A 22,766-nucleotide genomic window follows, 5' to 3' on the forward strand; every position below is an offset into this window, starting at 1 on the left:
ACACTGTTAGGTTTAGACTCATTTAAATTCATGGCAAAAAGAAAGAAAATCCTTAATCAAAGGCACAAGATAGATTTTGCAAAGAAGTAACGGCCAGAAAATTAATCCAAAATGCTCTTTGGTTTGGGCTTCTGTGTGAGCACAACTTGGCGGCCGGTCTTGACTGGAGGTTCTGGGAGTTGCAGGAGTGGAAAATGGAAATGGCTCATCTGCACCTGCCCTTTCTCTAGAGATTAGACTCATCCTCTCCCACGACACTCATGGCCAGTTCTCACTCTGAGAAAGAAGGCTGCAGGCCACCTCCTCACGGATGCCCAGGCCCCAGCAGCCTGGTCCTACAAGTCACTCTCAGTGGATCTATGCGTGTGTGTGTGCTCAGTCACTTCAATCGTGTCCAACTCTTTGCAACTCTTTGGACCGTAGCCCACCACACTCCTCTGTCCATGGGGTTCTCCAGGCAAGAAGACTGGAGTGGGTTGCCATGCCCTCCGCCAGGGGATCTTCTCAACCCAGGGATCAAACTCACTTTTCTTTTGATCCTGCATTGGCAGGCAGGTTCTTTACCACTAATACCACTTGGGAAGACCCAGTGAAACTATATTGTTCTATAAATAGATGTTTGGGTATGGGATGTATTTCTGTGGCCTGTGTGGGTTTCAATCTTTTGATGTAGAACAACTTTGTCCAATAGAACTTTCCATGGTGACAAAAATGTTCTATAAATCTGCACTGTTCAATGTAGTAGCCATCAATCACAGGTAGGTACTGAGCACTTAGAATATAAAACTTAATTCTCAATTTTTAATCTTAATTAATTTTAATTTAAACAGCCACATTTGACTAGTAGCTACCCATAATGGACAGTACAGACTTGTAAAATGACTTCATCCATTTGGATTTCCATGAATGGAAAAGAATGATCAAAATGATCACTGTATGGTAATGACACAATTCTGGTTTAGAAGTATGAATTAATTCTTTTAATTTTGACATAAATAGAATGAATAAAAGCCTGAAACTCCCCCTCCCCTCCAGGATTTGGGTGACATCTCAGGGTGTGTCTTTTCAATATTCAAAAGACAAAATGAAAGGAAAATAATTTATAAAAACCAGGTATTTTACTAGATGATTACCTATGTGTTTTGAATATCAGTAGATGCTTATATTAATAGCATCAAACTCTTTCACATTCTCAGTCAACATTTTTAGGCAAATAATTACTTAATTAATAACTTACTGTTAAATAATAACATCTAGATAATTAATTCAAACTGATGTTTGGATCAGACTCCTGAACAACTTGGTGGTATGTCTACACTGGAGCGAAATTTGCTTGAAGATTATGGGTTCAGTATTACAGATGAAGTGTTCTTGTATGAAGTCAATCATTTTTTGAGTGGTAATATAGATATGAAACTAAGAACAACTAATACAAAGCAACACAGAATCCAAAATTTTTTATTTGAAGAATTTTTGTGATATCCTTAAATTTAATGTACAGGTAATATCCAAAAAGAAATGCCCTCAATATTTTCAACAGAGGTAGAAGCTACCAGAGACTCACTGGGTCTGATTCTGATGACTGGAATGTAGCTCTCCTAAGATGCTGCCTGCACTTCCGAGCTTCTTCTTCTGATTGACCCATGTTGATCAGCCTGGACACATACAACAGACTAGAATTTTGTCACTTTTAAATCTGCCACCTTCTACGAATATGGTCAACTCAGGCTAGAATGAAAACTATAGTTGTTCGGCCAAGTTCTAGGCAAGGGTTTCAGAGCGCCTGCTCCTCTGGTTGCATTCATATGGCTGCTGGCAGATCGGCTCCCTTGTTTATACAGCCTGCCTTACTCCACAGGGTTCTTCTGAGAATCAAAGGAGATCCCAAGAGAGTGAGATTCCCGCAGTAGAAAGAGCAGTCAGATGATCGAAAATACCTGAATTCTAATCCCAGGACTTGACTTAATTTCTCTGGGTTTTTGTTTTCTTATTTGCAGGACGAGGGTAGGAACATCTCCTCTATTTGTCTCCTGGAGTAGCGTGCACTACATGAGATGCTCTATGTGAACACACTTTCCAGTTCTGTTTCCATTTTAGACTGAGATTTCTGGTCACTGTCATCTAGATGAGATTCATTTACTTTTATCTAGTCCCCGAGTCACCAGTTGCAAACATACACAGAATGACCGACTGGGATTAGTGGTGTGGTTTGTGAGGGTGAAATTGAGTGAGAAGAACCATAAAAGGCCCCAAATCTGTGGCCTCAACTTCATTAAGCAGGCGCAATATTCATCAATGTGATCCATCCTCAGTCAAATGCAGCCTTCTGCCCTTTTGCAGCTTAGCCTTGCTGTCAGCAGCTGGGGGCCCTGCCAAAGGGCAGAGGGAGGGAGCCCCAGGTTGCCCACACTGCTGATGATATCTGGAATATTCAAGGACTGCAAAACAAACCCCCAGTCATCATTTTACTTTAAAAAGCAAAAAGTCTCCCAGATAATGAGCATTTTGCTCTAATAAGAACTGTAGGATTGATTAGGTTCAAACTGTTAACAGACATCCTTATGGTTAATGAAGCAGCATTGAAAATGCCTCTTGATTCTTCGGAAACTTAAATCATACAAAGGCAGCAAGGAAGGAGAACAGAATTGGAGGTGGGGTACAGTTAAACTGTCTGCTAGTTAATGTACTTAAGATAATGAACAAAAAATGTTTGTTCTTTGGTAAGTTAATATTTGTGGAGAGTCATCTCTGCTGTGGGCAAACAATACACTTTGATGATTATCGTTAAAACATTCTTTGGGGTCACATGTTTTCCTGTGAATCTTTAGTGGAGGAGGAAGCCGCTGCCATTTTAATTCCTTTGTTAATGTCTTTATGAATGCAATTAACACTTCATTCACGCTTCTTTGTTTCTAGATCCCATTAGGATGTGGTTTATGCCAGTTTCTCTCTCCCAGGAGACAGCCCACATCACACAACATTTCACTCAGCTGTGTGGCTTAGCACTGACAAACTCAATTTACCAAAGGCAGGAGTGAGTTGACACCATGCTGCGGCAGTCGTCCTGATGGGAAGAAACGACTCATTTCATTCCAAGGGGGAACACACCTCTGAGCAGCATGTTTGTATGCCAGAGTCTGGGAGGCCAGGAAGCAAGTGAAATCTCTGCAGATCAAGAATGCTAAGATCCAAGGCCTTAAAACGGAAAGCCAACTATGGTAGATAAAACAGGTTGCCATCATTTTCATCAAACCTTCGTGAGGGCTAACTAGGTAGAAAGTAAGGGAAGAGCCAGAAGCAAGGGCCCCTCTAGAGCTTAAGAGACCAGAGATATCCATAACAAACACATCAGCAAGACCATAAGGCACCACTGGTCTCTGAGCCATGGGGCCTGGGGGGAGGGCTTTTCTGAGGATGTGGGACTTAAAGAAAAGCAGTTCCCCTGACTATCCTACAGAGGTCACCAGGAAAGAGGGGGAGGGTGGGAAGAGTTGCAGAGTGGGAAGAGAGGCAGGCATTAGCAAAGACGGGCAGAAGCGTGAAGTGAGTAAGAGGGGTTGTGTTCACAAGAAATTACTTCCCCTTTATATTAAAGTCTCTCCTCCAATTGATGGCATCATTTCTATTTCAAATATCAGTGTGATATTTGCTTAACAGCCAAAGGCACTGCAGATGAATATATCTGAATCTTACTAAGATACTGTACAGAGGAGATGAAGGAGGTCTGAAGTGACATCAGAGACAAAGGGAAGAAACAGGCACTGCCCGTCATTCGAGGTGATTTTTTTACTTTAAATGAAGAATAATTACTTATAGGCCTTGGACCTGTGTCATAATTTTAAGTTTAGTTTTCTCTGACAAAGATGAAAAAAGAGCAGAATTTCCAGTAAGTATTATGAAGCATAAAATATTACCAGGAGAGGAAGTAAAACAGCCGATAGCCCCAGGTCATCTGTGTCTAGCATTAAAGGTGTGTGAATAAATCAAAGACCGCATTCCAGTTGCAGTTTTAACATTATTTAATGATATGAAGATTGGTTGTTTTCTTCTCTCCCAGATTCTCCAAAAATCTAGCCTTTGTTCCAGTAGTTATACATCCTTATTACCAAGACCTTTCTCACATCTCTTTCAACCAGACCTGGGCCATCAATGCCAGCATATTCTATTATAATAAGGCCCAAATTGGCCAGCCCCTGTGCATTAAAGCGTTACCGACCAGTTATGCCCCGGCACCTTTTTGCATTAAGAAGGGTTATTTTGCCTACATTTCATCATATGTGACAGCTGTTCGTGGGAAGAACGGCTTCCCTCACTACAAATAATTCTTGGCCAAAGAACAGGTCACAACTAATGTCATCACTGATTTTAATCAAAGGTTAGAGTGATGCTGATTTTATAAGTGGCTCTTCCTTTTTCTGAAGCAAATAATTGTCAATTGTCACATTTAGAACTACTCTGTGATTTATTGGAAGGGTAACACCTCATTAGAATTAAGAAATTAATGCCCAGACATTACAAAGCAAAAGGAAAAAAGGTGATAATCTGTGTGTGGGGAGTTGGGGTGGGGGTATTCTCAGAATCAAAAATCTTTACTCTTGTCCTTGTGCATTTTTTTTTTGGATAGAAAAAAGTCACTCTGAATTCCCTGGCCTCCAGCCACTAGGTAGCTATGTAAAACATAAACAGGGTCTGTGTCCTGCTGCATTTGAGAAAGATGTAAATGTGTAAATATGATGGAAGAGGTTTTATTTTCTTTCTCCCTCTCAGGAATGGTCTGACAGCCCCAGGCTGGAGAATGTGTCTCTCCCAAGTGCTCTGTCACCCTGGTAACCATGGAGACCATGACGATCGATTAGATGCCATCTGATCTCAACCTCATAAAAAAAAAAAAAAAAAAGGCAGCAGATGGCAACCAGGCCACTAGACCAGTCTCAAGAGAGGCACGAAGGAAGAGAGAAAGGGAAGGAAGGAGGGGAGAAAGGAGATACTGTGGTAGACTGATGCCCGGAGAAGAAAGCACAGAAGCAGTTCTGGAAATGAACATCTTGGAAAAGAGTCGAAATAGAAACAGAAAGCAAGGCAGTCAGGAACCAGGGAAAGAGGAGACACAATGCAAAATGAAGCTACATCCAATTGTGCAATATATCTCCATAGTGAGTGAAGGAGGGAAAGCAAACCAGCTCTTTCCCCACTTTTTCCTTGGGTCTGTAGGTCCCAGAATGCTCTGGAATCCGGGCCGTAAGGTCTCTGAGGGGCATTCACAAGGCTGTCCTTACGGCTCTCATGTCAGTTGGAATTGGATGCATCTGTAGAAGAACCCTGAGACCTGGCTTTCAGGAGGAACTCCCAATCAGACGGGGTTTTCCAACGGCCTTCAGATGACTGGATGTGTTGATACCTGATCATCTTGCCACCCAATCTCCAGTAGTGTTCTAGTTACTCTTAAAGGGACAAGTCATAATCAGGTCAGCAGACACCCAAGGTGAAAAGAAGAACAGTTAAGCTAGTGCTGATATCAGGAGACTTAGCCATCATCCTAGAGTAACATAATAGCATTTATAAAGTGCTTATGTGCCAGACACTGCTAAACACTGTGTACAGATTTTTTATGTATTTAATTTAATCCAGACAATGATGCTGTAAGATAGGTGCTGTTATTATCCCCATTTTACAGTCAGAAACTGAGTTTAGAGAGCACATCAATAATGTATACATAAAATATACATACTATATTTGGTTAAAATACATGTGTTTATCTATCTACACACACACATATTTCTACAGAATACAGTAATAATCTTTTGGTTAACTCTCCTGTTTTCAACAATGTTATAAACACCCTTCCATGTTTTGAGCTTACCCCTCCACTCACACCCTTACCAACAGCAGGCAGGCATTCTTATCCTTCATCTTTGCCAACCTGAGAGATGCTGCTGCTGCTGCTAAGTCACTTCAGTCGTGTCCTACTCTGTGTGACCACATAGACGGCAGTCTACCAGGCTCCCCCATCCCTGTGATTCTCCTGGCAAGAACACTGGAGTCGAGCCATTTCCATCTCCAATGCATGAAAGTGAAAAGTGAAAGTGAAGTTGATCAGTCCTGTTGGACTCTTAGCGACCCCATGGACTGCAGCCTACCAGGCTCCTCCGTCCATGGGATTCTCCAGGCAAGAGTACTGGAGTGGGTTGCCATTGCCTTCTCCACCTGGGAGATGAAATGGTATCTAATTGTTACATCATGTTTGATGAGTGGGTATGGTAAACAATTCTTTCTTGTTACCAGACATTCTTATTTCTTTTTTTTTTTTTTTTAACTGCCCACACATATCATTGTCCAATTTGGTATTAACTTCAGGATAAGGCAAAAAGGTGAAATATCCATGTAGTCTCTACAAATTCAATGGCATTGTCAGAAAGTGCATTGACATTTACGACCAGAGCAAATTTACATTCTTTGTATAAGTTGACGTCCTGCTCTATATATTTAAGAAGGAAGCTAACATTTACAGAACACCTATTACTGAATGCATTTACTCTTTAGAACAGCCCTATTCATTTAATCCTTATAGCTTCATTTAATTTCAGTAGTAGCATTTAATTTTCACAAAAGCTCTAAAAGGCACTTAATATTCTGCCTATTTTCATAAATGTAGAAATCAAGGCTCACGGTCACACAACTATTTAAGCAGTAGGACTGAGATTTAAACCCAAGACACTCCAAGTCCAAAGTAAATTTTCTTTCTCTGTTCTCTACATACAATTGCCTAGGGCAATGATCCTCTTTTTTTTCCCCTTCCCTTTATAAACCCTAAGAGGATTCCTGAATTCCAGAACCCTATTAATTTCCTTGCATTCCCAACACACATATACCATCCTACCACTCAAATCCGAAGGAGTGTCAGGATGGTTGTGCTGTTAGGAAAGATTGATATTACGGAAAAATTCATTTTAGTTCATATCATCCATTTTATAAATTTTTCTTTGTGTGTGTGTGCGTGTGTGTGTTGTGTGCCTTAAAATCTGAGTAATGGTTTAATCAATCCAGAGTTGAAATGAATAGAAGCATAGGTGGATCAAGAACTACTTCCCCTCAACAGATTATTGCTTTGGAGATCTGAAGCTTCTATAATTTAAAAGGCCTATTTTTTTTCCCTCAAATATTTTTTTTTTTAATGTGGACCATTTTTTAAGGTTTTTATTGAATTTTGTTACAACGTTGTTTCTGTTTTCTGTTTTGGTTTTTTGGTCGAGAGGCCCATGGGATCTTAGCTCTCCAACCAAGGATCGAACCTGCACCCCCTACATTGGACGGAGAAGTCTTAACCACGGGACCACCGGGAAATCCCTAACAGGTCTTTAAAAAGAAAAAGATTTCTCATACAAAATTAAGCTCAAGGCTGAGTATTTATTTAAAGTAATAAGAGAAATCACCATAAATTACACATTTTAAAAATATTTAAATGACACAATCATCACACAATTTAAAAAAATACATATTTTTGTTCCTTAATGATTTTTCCTTCATTTTGGGGGCTCCATACTCTACTTCTTTATATGATAAAGACCTTATAATATTTTGTCTAGAAAGTGTAATGATAAATCATTCTTTCTTATAACATTGTTGATCATATTTGTTTAGTAATATTGTAGACAAGTTTCTGTGTGCATCAGAGCTTATTTTTGGTATCATCACACAGATGTTTAGAATTAGAGTAAAATTTTGGAAACCTCACCCAAATTTTTGTCATCTACATGATTCCAGAGCATTCCCAGTTTTTTGTTGTTGTTCAGAGCCTAATCTGAGAGGTTTGGAACGGTTGGTGCTCACTGTTAACTCTTTTATTGTCTATGTCCTCCTTGTACCAGTATCTTGTGAACTATATCATCCTTGTCCATATTCCTGTCAAATCATAAAGAAATACAAATACTTTTTTCAAATATGTTCATATAGCTCACTCTTCTTCATTCATCAGACCATTAAATAATTCAAGTAACTACTTACTATTTCTATTAGCAATTGATCTCTTCCTCAATGATCTCCTACTTTTAGAGGAATCTTTTTTCATTACAAGTCTCTTTAGATGTCAGAGTAATTTCCGTTGACTTCATGTACAGATAGATGAAAAATAACTTTATGTGGTACAAAACCCACAAAAGTAGACATTACATGTTCATAGATAGTCCTAATAGGAAAGAACTTCTATTTGAGTAGATGTCAATGAATTCTGAATCCTTTGTTTAAAATTGATTGGAAAGAATTTTCTGGAAAGAATTTCCAGACTGCCCTCTGGCTCCATTTCAAACCTTTATTTTCCTCCACTAAGGTCATAGCACACATTCATATTGTGATACAACATTTAATCGGCCACTTTATGAGAGGACAACCAGATGAGTTTCCACAGTGGGTTGTGGGAATGTTCCTGAAAGGCATTCCTACAACAGAATGGCTAGAAATAATTATACACACAAGAGACTAGGAATCACATAAATATATCCCATTAAACACAAATAAATATATTTCCAACTGAACTTGCCTTATCTGGCCCCCCAAAATGCCTGCCACTACCCTGATGCCACTGGATAAGAAGGCAAGTTGGAGAAGAAAGAGATGGCAGTCTGAGCTATTGTGACTAAAATATCTGACTTTAACACATTTTGCAAAAACATATGACAAGTGAATACATTGCTAGGGTTCTTCCTAGAAAATGAGGGGCACCACAGCTTAACCTTCATCAGTTTCATGATAAATCCACCCAAGGACTTTGGAAGGGGATTGGAGGGCATTGATATTTGGAGAATGGGGACAGGCCTGTGGAAAGTGCAGGGGCAACATGGTTCTGCTACTTGGTTCAAATGCTGTCTCTGATTCCCTAGCCTAAAGGATGTTGGGTTTCCCAACTCCCTGACGTGGGTCTAGCGTGAGAATCTAATCAGGAGTTGTCCTTGACTAAATGAAGCAAGAAAAGATTGCCTTTCCTATCTTTTGCCTGTTTATTTTTGGCCCTTTGGGTTCTGTATGCTTCATTTTTCCTTTATCTCATTCAGCTATATGCTGCTGCTGCTAAGTCGTTTCAGTCGTGTCCGATTCTGTGCGACCCCATAGACGGCAGCCCGCCAGGCTCTGCCATCCCGGGGATTCTCCAGGCAAGAACACTGGAGTGAGTTGCCATTTCCTTCTCCAATGCATGAGAGTAAAAAGTGAAAATGAAGTCGCTCAGTCGTGTCCGACTATTCGCGATCCCATGGACTGCAGCCCACCAGGCTCCTCCATTCATGCGACTTTCCAAGCAAGAGTACTGGAGTGGGGTGCCATTGCCTTCTCCGATTCAGCTATATAGCGGCCTCTAAAGATTTCTTCTGTTCTATAAAGATTTGCTCTTGGTAAGAATTCGGCTGTCTCATTTGTTCACTCACAAATGTTTATTCTGCATGTACAATGGGGCTTCCCTGGTGGCTCAGATGGTAAAGCATCTGCCTGCAATGCAGGAGACCCAGGTTCAATCCTGGGTTGGGAAGATCCCCTGGAGAAGGGAATGGCAACCCACTCCAGTATTCTTGCCTTGAGAATTCCATGGACAGAGGAGCCTGGCAGGCTACAGTCCATGGAGTCACAAAGAGCTGGACACAACTGAGGGACTAACACTGTGAATTAGGCACCATTTTAGTTATGAGGGACAAAGCAATGAACAAGACAAAGATATCCCTGGCCTCACAAAGCTTATATTCTAGAGCTAGTAGGACAGAAAGTAATGTCCACTTTAGAACAGTGAGTTTTTAGTACCATATTTGTGCTCTCATGGAAATTTCCATCTGATGCCTTTTATCTCTTGTTGTTAAGAGAGAGTCTTTATTCCTGAATTAACATAATTTGAAATATCAGGGATTTCAGGGAAGTATTTCAGATGGGAAGGGAACACTTTTCAATTCCTTGAAGACTTCCCTTTTATTTATGCACAAAATGGGCCTTGACTTCCATAAATTTGATTGACTCTCCTCTAGCCAATGCCTCATCCACTAGAAACTGTATTCTTGCTTTCCGAGCCTCTAGAATAGTTTCTGGCCTATCAACCAGGGCATTTTGAGGGCTGTTTTAAGCTGTACAGTACGATGTATTCCTTCATCCTCTTCAACAACTTCTATGCTCAGGTTGAGTATGGCCATGGTAGATACCTGTTTCTACGACTTTGGATCCTTTTATCTGGTCATATTTAAACTGTCGTGAGTGATGACAAGGCTTTAGGTTCAGCATTAAATTCTTTCATAACAATAATTTTCACTGTAGAGAAAGCCATCTTGTTATATTACAATGCATGGTCTCTTCTTTGTTAGTCAATATTACACTCTTTATGTAGGCAATTGTTTTGTCTTTTGTCATTAGTTCTACTTGGAAGATTTAGTTTGTGATAACTTATAAATCTTGAGAAAACTCAAGCCAGGTTATAAAACAAGTACAGCTCACACAGTTGATGTCCAGAGGTATCTAAGGGTTTATGGTCTTCTGGCTGATGGGGTCTTATGGCTCTGGCTGATTTCCCTGCAATTTTCTTATCTCTGTTCTCTTCCCACTTGTCACTATCATCCTCAGCCTGGTAGCAAGATAGCTACCAGGTAGCAGTTTGCCTCACATCCAGGAAGAGCGATGTTCTGAGAGACTTCCTATGGCAGTTTCTGGGCCAAAAAGTTCGTTTGGGCTTTTCCTTACCATCTTTTGGAAAAATCTGAATGAACTTTTTGGCCTGCCCAGTACAAAGATATTTTCCCCAGAGGCTCTCAGAAAGCCTCTCCTTTTGCCTTGTTGGCTTAATCATATGATCATTTCTGAACCAACCCCTGGCAAGGAATTGAGATTAGGCCCTGCCCAGGAGGAAGTGGAAGTAAGTAACTGGGTTTGGATTAACCTCCCCTGAGGCCCATGGGCTTCCTGGAGAAGGGGAAGTGCCGGACAGAACCTGAGTTCTGACAGGCAGGAGGAGATAGGAACAGTTGCTGGGTAGGCAAAAGGCAATTTCACCCTTTTACTTGGGTATCATTCTAGTTGCCTCAGTGATATTTTGATTTCTGAACTTATTTCTCCAGTTTCTAGGTAATAGACCAGGCTTATACATGACAGGTGATGACTGTTTAAAAAGTTAAGATTATGTCCAGTATCTTTTATTTAAAAAACAAGGATTTAGAAAACAAGCTTGTGGTAAACAAAGGGGAAAGCAGAGTTTGGGATTAACATATAAACACTACTTTATATGGACTTCCCAGGTGGCACTAGCGGTAAAGAACCTGCCTGCCATTTCAGAAGATGTAAGAGATGTGAGTTCAGTCCCTGGGTTGGGGAAAGTTTGGAGAGATTTTACTGGGAAGTCTTGCCACACAGAAAGAAACTCCCCAAATCACACCCTAATGTATACATCGTGGGGTCACTGGCTTCACCCTCATCTTGGCATGATTTGAGCTACTGAAGGGCTTGGTCATACTCTCTGGTCTCTGCTTTCCTCCTTCAGGGGCATTTTCCTTTTGAATCAAACCTCAGCTGGCTCCTAAAATTTCAAGGAGAGTTTCTGTTCTCCCTCTGTTTTCTTTAAGAGGTAGGACAGAAATGGAATCTGCAGAAATCCTTAATTTTATGTAAATGACTCACCTTTCCTTCTTTCCTTGGGGTGTTATAAAAATTAGTGTTCTAAAAACATTTTTACAAAGAGCTCCCTTGAGATGTGAAGAAAATACTATCGGCCCAGCAGGTTCTCTACAAAAGCTTTTAAGTGGAATGAGGGAGGAAGGAAAAATCATACACGTGCCTCTGGCATTTTTTCATATTTGGGGGAGTTAAAAAATAGATGTCATTATAGAAATTATTTTGGTTTTTCACCACGAACTAGTTCATAGACCAGACTGTATTCCCTTTTCCCACTTGGCTGGCTGTTGACTTAAATAGGGCACCTCATTGAAAAGGTTAGGACATCAGAGTGGTGTTTGTTGAAAGTGACAAAGTGATAAACTAGGTTTGTGTTTACTCTATTATTACCAAGGATACTGTTAACATCCTTTTGATGTGCTAATAGTCCTTCCTGAGGAGAATTATGCAAACAAACAAACTATTAATTAAATCAAGAGCAGCCAACCCGCAGACCGACACTATGCAGATTTGCTAATCTGGATGGACTCCGCACAGGCGGTGGCCTTTGCTACAGGAGATGCTTCCAGGGACTAGTGTTCAGTACATGTGTGCACTTCCAGAAAGGACGACAGGGGCCTGGTGTCCACTTGGCCCTCGGGGACCTCAGAGTTCCCTACCCCGGGGACTCTGGACACATTGCTCCAACTCAACTGCGATCAACCGCAGATCCAAGTGACTAAATACGGGGATTCAGGAAGGCAAGGTAGAATCTTCCAGAGAACCCATGAATTCCAAAATTGTTAGAGTTCCTGTATGGCTTACCACTCTGTACAGAGGTGGAAGAAGTTTTATTGCATTAAAATCCAAAAGGCATGCACACATGGAATCTAAAAAATATGAGACAGGTGAATATAGCATAAAAGAAGCAGACTCACAGAAACAAAAAACAAACTAGCTGTTACTAGTGGGGTGGGGAGGTGTAATATAGGGGTGGGGGTTATGCTGTAAGATAGGCTCAAAGATGTATTACAGAACACAGGAAGCATAGCTAATAATTTGTAATAACTGTAAATGGAAAGCAAACTTTAAAAATTGTATAAAAGTAAATTTTAAATGTAGTTTATTTTTTTAAAAAAGGAAAAAAAAACAACACACAGCAAAAGCCTAAAGGATGATGTACTGTCCTGTACTCTGAGTCTTGGTTGGCTGAGTGCTTTTCACTTACTGACCATTTGTGGTCATAGGATCTACCGTCTATAAATATTGCATGACTGTTGCTGCTGCTAAGTCGCTTCAGTTGTTTCCGACTCTGTGCGACCCCATAGACAGCAGCCCACCAGGCTCCACCGTCCCTGGGATTCTCCAGGCAAGAACACTGGAGTGGGTTGCCATTTCCTTCTCCAATGCATGAAAGTGAAAAGTGAAAGTGAAGTCACTCAGTCCTGTCCGACTCTTCGAGACTCCATGGGCAATTAATGCTAATTCTGACCCATGTTGGTCCTCACAACACGTGTGCCACAGCCGGGCAACTGCAGAGAGGTGCCCTGCCCTGTCTTGACCCCAGATGTGCTCCAGTTTCATCCACGGCCCAAACCGGCCCTGGTGTTCCTTGATGCATTATTGCCCTGGCAGTTTCCATCTCGCTGGCTGCCTGCTCTTCCTGTTGGGTGACTTTCAGTGGCACAGCTGCTGACAGACGGTGTGTCGCACATGACTTTTATTTCTCTCTAGCTCTAGGTTTTTGTCTCCCAAGAGTAATCTCAGTTTGCCTTTTTTTCCGCCCCAGCTTTCAGTTGTTTAGGTCGGTCTTTTCCTCCCGTTCCTCCCTAGAATGTCAGTCCGTGTTGCAGTCTATCCTTTGCAATGTGCTTTCAGCCAAGTGCTTTTCTGTGCAAAACCTCATGACTCCCATGTCTTAAGCCTGACCCCTGTGAGGTTCCGTGCCCTTGACCCTGCTCCATCCCTGCCACCATCCAGCCCTGAGTAGATGGGAGCACGAAGGGTAATAAGGAGGGAGACATGCAGCCACCTGAGCCCCAGCTGTCTTATTAGCTTGCGGAGGCCTAAGATGCCACTTGGGCATGAGTGCTCAGTTGTTTCCGTCGTGTCTGACTCTTTATGACTGTGTGGACTGTGGCCCACCAGGCACCTCTGTCCATGGAATCCTCCAGGCAAGCATACTGGAGTGGGTTGCCATGCCCTCCTCCAGGGAATCTTCCCAACCCAGGGACCGAACCCACATCTCCTGCATTGCAAGCGGGTTCTTTACTGCTGCCACTACTGGAGATGTACTCCTTTGGCCTAACGAAGGCATTTTTCCTGGTTAAAATAAATCTTTCTAAGAGGGGTCACTCAGTGTAAGTGAGACACCTGGGCCTCCTCAGGAAAGGGTCCTGAAGAGGTAAAGGATGTGGGGTGAATGGTGCGGTTGAAGTGCTGGAGTGGAACTGGTGGGAACGGGGCTGAGGGAGCCACACGGCATAGGTAGGAAGCAGATGCTCCCCATCCTTGAGCCTCATCTGCCTCCCCACTTCAGTCAAGACCAGTCCAACCTCGGAGCACCAGCTGCCAGGATGAGCAGAGTCTCAAGACTCAGTGCACGGTGAGCGAGCCCTGGGCCCTGATTGACCTCAACACTGGGCCTCCATAAGATTCCTGAATTCTGCAGAAGAAGCAGTTAACCCAATCAAAGAAAGTGGGTCTCTGGTTTGGGGGCTTGATTTTATTTCCATTCTCTTTATTGAACTGATCGGTGGTTCTTGGAACTGACCACGTGTGTCACTGAGCAGCCTGGCTGCTTTGCTGAAAAATCACAAATGAATGACATGACTGGTTCTTTTGTTCTTGTGTAACCTCAGGCTTTAAAAACCAATCTCTCTTCACGCACAAGCAAGGCCTCTGGAAACATGGCCTAGGAGCTAAGAATATAGGTGCTTGGGTCACAGAGGCCTGGGTTCAATTCCTAAAGCCATCTTCCATTAGCCAGGGGGCCGCTCCATGCTCCATCTTTTCATCTGCAAATATGGATAATAGTCCCACTGATCTTGTGGGTTTCTTTAAGGACGAATGATCCTGTACACCAAGGACTGTCACAGCTAATACTAAGCACTCTATAGACACGAGCCACTAGTTTTTTTCCAGAGTTTTAAATGTCTTTTTTCATATACTGTGCAGATTTACCACCCAGACTAAATCATCTCTTTTTTTCCTCACCTTCCCCCCGAATATTCCAACTCGAATCACTTCTATTTGTTTCTGGAACACCTCCAACTTGCCCAGGCTCACTTTACGGTAAATATCCAGCTGCAGTTTTTAATAGGAGTATAGGGCCAGCAGAACAGTTACTTAATAACTAATATCTTGGCAATCAGGAAGACTTACAGCAGCTTCCCAAAGAACCTAATTTATCCCCAGAGAGTAGTATCCAGGGAAGAAGACACATTTGCAGCCTTCCTTACCCAGCTATGCAGAAGAGAAAGGACAGGAGGAAAAAGGCCTCTCTCCTCCAACGCCTGCAAAGCTCCATTGCACATGGAGAAACCAGCACCCGCGTTAGGTGTGGCCTTCCGGAGGAAGAAGCAAGGCTTGGGGAATTTGGAGAAATCTGAACCTGATGGATTTCTAATCCCTTACCCTCAGGAAAATGATTTCTGTCCACAATGCACATATAGGAATGGCCTCGGTGCATCTACACACCCCCGCTCCAGGTTAGAGCACCAGCACACAGGATGTATTTTTTTTCTCATCTCCTGCATCCTTTGCAGTCCATTCAGGCATAATTATTATTGCTTTGCTGGCTCGGTTCTGCAGCTCTCTAGAGTGGAGCAGATGTCAACAGCTCCGAAAGATCCCATGCTATTACACAGCAGAACAAATGAGGATGTCAAAAAAGGCTCTTCAGTCTAACAAGAAAACAGAGGAAAGAGACAAAAAGAATACAGCCTTCGGAGACCAGCAGACTCGCTCTGATTAGATCTTATACTATCATGATGCCCACTCTTCATACTAACGGTGATTTAATATGTTTAAATGATACAGGGGAAATACAGAAATATGTCTCGGGGAGCACAAAAAGAGAAAAGAGAATTTCTTCCCTGGCAGACATGATTAAGATTGTGTGGGCTTCCTAGGAAAATATGACTGTAGCGTAAGACTAGTGAAAGCCCCAATATATTTACCTACAATGCCTGATGTCATCTCATTATATGGGGCAGTGGCTGCTTTCTCTACCATCAGGTGAGTGATAGGAGCTGCTCTGACGGATTAGCTGGCTAGGGGCTTGATGGAATGTCAGGCTCACTGCTGGGCCATTGTTTCTTCTCTTAATAAGGGAGGCTATACTTTTAAAACATTTTCTATATGGGGCCAGGGGTCCACCAATCCTAATTATCCAGGACTGAGATAAAAAATACTCTAGATTTTTGGACATCTGGGAGAGGGAAATCTCTCGGCAATCAAACGGATGCTCCAAAGTCCATGAATTATAAATCATATGAAGTAATTTGAATATATCTTCAGTTCCTTGCTCTGAACCTATTTACTCATCTTCAATTTATAATTATAACCATTAATGTAATAGTTCTGTTTCACCAGACCGCAGTAGGATAGGGAACATCGTTGGAGCAGTCCCGTAGAGCTATCTGAGAGGCTGTCTTCTGGGCTTAAGTCTTCAGTTTTGTCCACCAAATAAAATATAATTCTTAAAAACAAACAAACAAACGTATTTACCAAGGCTGACTTTGGGATAGAGATGAGGTAGTGAAAGGCTGTTAGGTATAAATAAAATCCTGACAGTATCAAAATGTATCTGATAAGTTGACCCTAGTAAAAAAGCACAGATATTGCAATGAAGTAGAGAGAATACAGAGTATCATATGCTTTTTTTTTTCTTTTTGCCTCATTTGTTGTTTTTATTTTCTTTATTTGTTCTTATACCTTCCACAATGGATCTCAGACAGTTGTCTAGGGACTTTTGCTGTTTAGGTAAGGAGCAGCACATACTTCAAAACTCCTTGAGGAATAATAGTTTTAAAACAACAATATAGCTCCCTGAAGGGAAGTCAATTTTCAGTGTTCATTGTTGAAATGCAAGAAATTGAAAACCCTAAGATCTTCCCCTGCACCTGAAAATGCCCAGGTTCTTTAGTACGGATGTCAGGACTCCCTTGGAAGCGCAGAACCCCTCAGTGGGATGAGAATTCGAAAGTTACCTGGTCCCGTGATGGTTCCTGACAAGTGATCAATTGGCATTTAGAGACACTCCCTTGTGAGAAGCCAGTCCATTGTCAGGGTGCTGTCATTATTAGAAAGTTCATGCCTGCCTGAACCTGAATAAGCCCCTTTGTATCTGTACCCCCTTGGCCATGGCTATGCCCTCTAGGACGACAGGGAGAATAATCTAAACCCATTACACATGTGAGGACAGAGGGCATGGTGCAGCCCCAAGTCATTCCCCAGTTTGTATGTGATATGATTTCAAGTCCTCAACTCCTTCAGCTTATAAATGTTCACTTTTATAAGGTGAAGTGATATACCAAAACCTAGCATCAACCTCTGGGTATGAGTTAAAGGGACCAAAGGCAGACTGGAATGGTGATTTAGCACTTTGTGTGGGATCATATCACCCATGTCCATATCCTTGCTCTTGTATGCAACTTTGGACACATTAATCTCAGCTTCAGTTTTCTTATCTATAAAATGGAGTTATAATCATCCCTCAAAGGCCAGTAGTGAGAATAAATGAGAGAATCCATGTAAAGATGCTTACCATACAACGAGCACTCTGCAAAGATAAGCCGTCATTTTGGAGTAAGAAAGGCTATTGCCTCCCTTGGATTCTACCCACACTTTCATTACAGTCTAAGCTTACAGTGCACCACGGATTCATTCTGAGCTTACAATCAATTGAAACATCTCTATCATTTTCACACGGGCTACTATCAAAGCACATCTCTCCCATCTGCTGCTTATTCCATCTTATTTGCTTGTTTCTTTTAACCAAGTGTAGGACTTTACATTTATCCCCATTAAACATAATCTTATTAGATTTGGTCCATTGTTTCAGTCTGTCAAATCTTTTTTGCATTGCAGCTCTGCCATCCAGTATATTAGCTATCTCTTCCAGCTTTGTGTCATCCACAAATTTTATCATCAGGCCATCAATGTCTTTATCCAAGTCATTAATAAAAATACTTAACCAGGCAAGATGGAGGCCAGAAATCTGTAGCGTGAAAGATCCATTCTGCAGATCAACGTCAAGCCATTAATTAGTACTTTACATACAATCAGTTACTCATATACTCAACCTGGCCACCATCAGCCCTTGCCCAGAGGTACACCCCATCTTTAAGGACAGAAACCTTATCTGTCAAATGCAATGCTACAACCCAAATGCAGTCTGCACAACACCTGCAAAACCTGTCTGGCTACCCTCTCAGAAAGAAACTGGCAAGTCTGGAGAAATGCAGACTCTTCATCTCTCATCTGGTAACAGCATTCAGCTCACCAGATAAAAGACCATCCAAACTCCCTGCCCTTTATTTAAAGGATGAACATTTTCTCAAGGCTGAGTTTCTAACACCTTTCTGCAAAGCATCAGCCCCTTGAAGGAGACAGCAAGTCTCCCAAAATAAAAATTTTCTGGCCAGGCCGCTAGACCCAAGAGGCTCCTTTAGAACCTTCTTTCTCTCTTGCCTTGGGATTCCACTGTCTGTCACTGACATCTGTGGGAACCTTATCTTTTCTAACTTGAAGTTATTTTCCTAGATAGAAAAAATGGAAGGAACATAAATGTTAAGAGGCTGCATTTTATTTTTGTTATCTGTTCCTATTATGCCAGTAACAATACTGATCTCAAGCATATTTTTGTCCTTTGCCAAACATAATTAAAATTTTTTCTTATTTTCTTTGTCTTAAAAGTCTGGATGCCTCTTAGAAGCCCCGGGAGCAGCATCAATGGAAAGCAAGCTCGACCGCTACAAGCCAGCTTGCAGTGGTGCTGGCTAAACAAAGGGAATCTGTCCCCACCTATGATGAGTCCCAGTGAATAAGGGGTAACAGCTCTCAGGATTTTTTCACAAACCTCAAAAGCCATGGTGTTTGAGATCCAGTCCGGTCTTCTTCATGTTTAACTGTGTGGTCTTGGGCAGGCAGATAACCTAAGTCTCAATGTCTGCAAGGTGGGCATGATGATATGGGGTTTGGGGAGCATAAATTGCTTAGCATTACCCCTCCACAGAGTAACTACTCAATAAATTTTAGCTGTTATGATCAGTATCATTGCCATCATCCTTCCCTACCTTCCATTTCCTGAATAGTACTAGTTTTCTATTTTTTTTAAACGTTTTAAGTTTTTTATTTTGTATCAGGTTGTAGCTGATTAACAACCTTGCGGTAGTTTCAAGTGAACAGGGAGGAGACTCAGCCATACATATACATGTACCCATCCTCCCCCAAACATGCTCCCACCCAGGCTGGCACATAACAATGAGCAGAGCTTCATGTGCTATACAATAAGAGGATCTGTTGGAAAAACAGACTGATTCCAAACAGGAAAAGGAGTACGTCAAGGCTGTATACTGTCACCCTGCTTATTTAACTTATATGCAGAGTACATCATGAGAAACGCTGGCTGGAAGAAGCACAAGCTGGAATCAAGATTGCCGGGAGAAATATCAATAACCTCAGACATGCAGATGACACCACCCTTATGGCAGAAAGTGAAGAGGAACTCAAAAGCCTCTTGATGAAAGTGAAAGAGGAGAGTGAAAAAGTTGGCTTAAAGCTCAACATTCAGAAAATGAAGATCATGGCATCCAGTCCCACCACTTCATGGGAAATAGATGGGGAAACAGTGGAAACAGTGGCAGACTTTATTTTTCTGGGCTCCAAAATCACTGCAGATGGTGAATTCAGCCATGAAATTAAAAGACGCTTACTCCTTGGAAGGAAAGTTATGACCAACCTAGATAGCATATTCAAAAGCAGAGACATTACTTTGCCAACAAAGGTCCATCTAGTCAAGGCTATAGTTTTTCCTGTGGTCATGTATGGATGTGAGAGTTGGACTGTGAAGAAGGCTGAGCGCTGAAGAATTGATGGTTTTGAACTGTGGTGTTGGAGAAGACTCTTGAGAGTCCCTTGGACTGCAAGGAGATCCAACCAGTCCATTCTGAAGGAGATCAGCCCTGGGATTTCTTTGGAAGGAATGGTGCTAAAGCTGAAACTCCAGTACTTTGGCCACCTCATGCGAAGAGTGGACTCATTGGAAAAGACTTTGATGCTGGGAGGGATTGGGGGCAGGAGGAGAAGGGGACGACAGAGGATGAGATGGCTGGATGGCATCACCGACTCGATGGACATGAGTCTGAGTGAACTCCAGGAGTTGGTGATGGACAGGGAGGCCTGGCGTGCTGCGATTCATGGGGTCGCAAAGAGTTGGACACGACTGAGCGACTGAACTGAACTGAACTGATACCTGCTCTTTGAGATGCATGCCTCTTTCCTTCTTCTGTTCATGTCCATTAAATTTCTGAACTTATCAAATCTTTAGCATTCATTAAATACATTAATTCTTATGTTTCTCAAACTTCTGTCATGTGACAAATACTGCCATTACAGAAACAGTAAGCTATAATTCCTGCCTTCAGGTTAGTTGGGGGAGAGTTCTGTTTCTGCTTAGCATGTGAAAGATTGTAGTAGAACTTCATTACCACAATACACCAAGAAAAATTTGGTTAAATAAAAATACAAAAGTTATCCAACTTTTGGCCACATCTTAAGTTAATCATAAACCAGAAGGTCTCTAGAAAATACTAAAATATTGGAAAATTAAGTAGTACACTTCTAAGGAGAAAATCTTAGGGGAAATTAGATAATATTAGAAAATAAATGGCAATAAAAGCACACAATATCTAAAATTCTGGGATTCAACTAAAGTAATACTAAGAATAAAATTTAGAGTTTCAACTACATCAAGGCTGTATATTGTCACCCTGCTTATTTAACTTATATGCAATGGCACCCCACTCCAGTACTCTTGCCTGGAAACTGCCATGGATGGAGGAGCCTGGTAGGCTGCAGTCCATGGGGTCGCTAAGAGTCGGACATGACTGAGCGACTTCACTTTCACTTTCACTTTCAAGCATTGGAGAAGAAAATGGCAACCCACTCCAGTGTTCTTGCCTGGAGAATCCCAGGGACGGGGGAGCCTGGTGGGCTGCCATCTATGGGGTCGCACAGAATCAGACACGACTGAAGTGACTTAGCAGCAGCAGAGTAGATCATGCAAAAGGCTGGGCTGGATGAAGCACAAGCTGGAATCAAGATTGCCAGGAGAAATATCAATAATCTCAGATACGCAGATGACACCACACTTATGGCAAAAAGTGAAGAGGAACTAAAGAGCCTCTTGATGAAGGTGAAAGAGGAGAATGAAAAAGCTGGCTTAACACTCAACATTCAGAAAATAAGATCATGACATCCAGTCCCATCACTTCATGGCAAATAGATGGGGAAATAATGGAAACAGTGACAGACTTTATTTTCTTGGGCTCCAAAATCACTGCAGATGGTGACTGCAGCCATGAAATTAAAAGACTCTGCTCCTTGGAAGAAAAGCTTTGATCAAACTAGACAGTATATTAAAAAGCAGAGACCTTACTTTGCCAACAAATGTCCATCTAGTCAAAGCTATGGTTTTTCCAGTAGTCATGTATGGATGTAAGAGTTGGACCATAAAGGCTGAGCACTGAAGAATTGATGCTTTTAAACTGTGGTGTTGGAGAAGACTCTTAAGAGTCCCTTGGACTACAGGGAGATCAAACCAGTCAATCCTAAAGGAAATCAATCCTGAATATTCATTGGAAGCACTGATGCTAAAGCTCCAATACTTTGGCTACCTGATGTAAAGAACTGACTCACTGGAAAAGATCCTGATGCTGGGAAAGATTGAAGGCAGGAGGCAAAGGGGATGACAGAGGCCAAGATGGTTGGATGGCATCACCAACTTAATAAATGTTGAGTTTTAAGCCAGCTTTTTCATTCTCCTCTTTCACTTTCATCAAGAGGTTCTTTATTTCCTCTCAGCTTTCTGCCTTAAGTGTGGCATCATCTGCGTATCTGAGGTTATTGATATTTCACCCAGCAATCTTGATCCCAGCTTATGCTTCATCCAGCCAGGCATTTCGCATGATGTTCTCTCAGTTCAGTTCAGTCTAGTCACTCAGTTGTGTCCAACTCTTTGTGACCCCATGGACTGCTGCACTCCAGGCCTCCCTGTCCATCACCAACTCCTGGAGTCTACTCAAACTCACGTCCATTGAGTCGGTGATGCCATCCAAAGAGTTGCAAAGAGTCAGACTGAGTGACTGAACAAAAGCAACAATATTAAAAATTGAGAAAGGCCTAAAATCAATGATCCTAGCCTTCACTCTAAGAAGCTAGTGAAAGAAAACTCAAGATAAATAGAAGGAACAATAAAGAGTGGAAATGAATAAAACAGAAAAACAATAGAGAGAACACAAGCCCGTAAATGATTTTCTGAAAAAACTAGTAAGATTGATAAGCCCTTTGTTAGACTGAACAAGGAAAAAAATAAAGAGAAAATGCAAATGACCAATATAAAGAATGAAAGGAAGAATATTCCCACAAATCCCACACATATTAAAGGAATAATAGGGGATATTTTAGACAACTTTATGCCAAAAGGTTGGCAATGTAAATGAAATGGATAAACCCCTTGAAAAACAGAATTTTTTAAAAATGACACCAGAAGAAATAAATGACCTGAGTATCTATTAAAGAAATTGAATTCATAATTAATTTCTTTTCATAAGGAACACTTCTGGCCCAGATAGTGCTAGTGGTGAATTCTGTCAAACACATAAGAAATTATGATTTCTTAATCATAAACTAACAGTCCCTTACAGAAACAGACAAGGAAGTGCCGTGTCTCAATGCATTTTAGGAAGTCAACAGACCCATAATACTAAAACTTGACAAACACACTACAGGAATATTACAAACTAATATTCCTCATGAATAGAGATGCAAAAATCCTTAATGTTAGCAAATCAAAGCCATCAATATGTAAAAAGAATATCAGGATCAAAAAAATATAAGCTTGATTAAAATATAAGAAAAACAATCAATATAATCCA

The 22,766-nt window shown here is 41.5% G+C and overlaps 2 long non-coding RNA genes across 2 annotated transcripts; one reads left to right on the plus strand and one right to left on the minus strand.

Moving 5' to 3' along the window:
- Window positions 1-1,442: 1,442 nt before the first annotated feature.
- LOC129654891 (uncharacterized) lies at window positions 1,443-19,502 on the minus strand. Its single transcript, XR_008715648.1, has 2 exons — window positions 18,689-19,502; window positions 1,443-1,655 (listed from the first exon to the last, which is right to left on the minus strand). It is a non-coding gene; the product is annotated as an uncharacterized LOC129654891 (long non-coding RNA).
- LOC129654890 (uncharacterized) lies at window positions 1,649-5,437 on the plus strand. Its single transcript, XR_008715647.1, has 3 exons — window positions 1,649-3,231; window positions 3,658-3,777; window positions 4,768-5,437. It is a non-coding gene; the product is annotated as an uncharacterized LOC129654890 (long non-coding RNA).
- Window positions 19,503-22,766: the final 3,264 nt, after the last annotated feature.

This window comes from Bubalus kerabau, chromosome 6 (assembly GCF_029407905.1).
Source record: "Bubalus kerabau isolate K-KA32 ecotype Philippines breed swamp buffalo chromosome 6, PCC_UOA_SB_1v2, whole genome shotgun sequence".
NCBI lineage: Eukaryota > Metazoa > Chordata > Mammalia > Artiodactyla > Bovidae > Bubalus > Bubalus kerabau.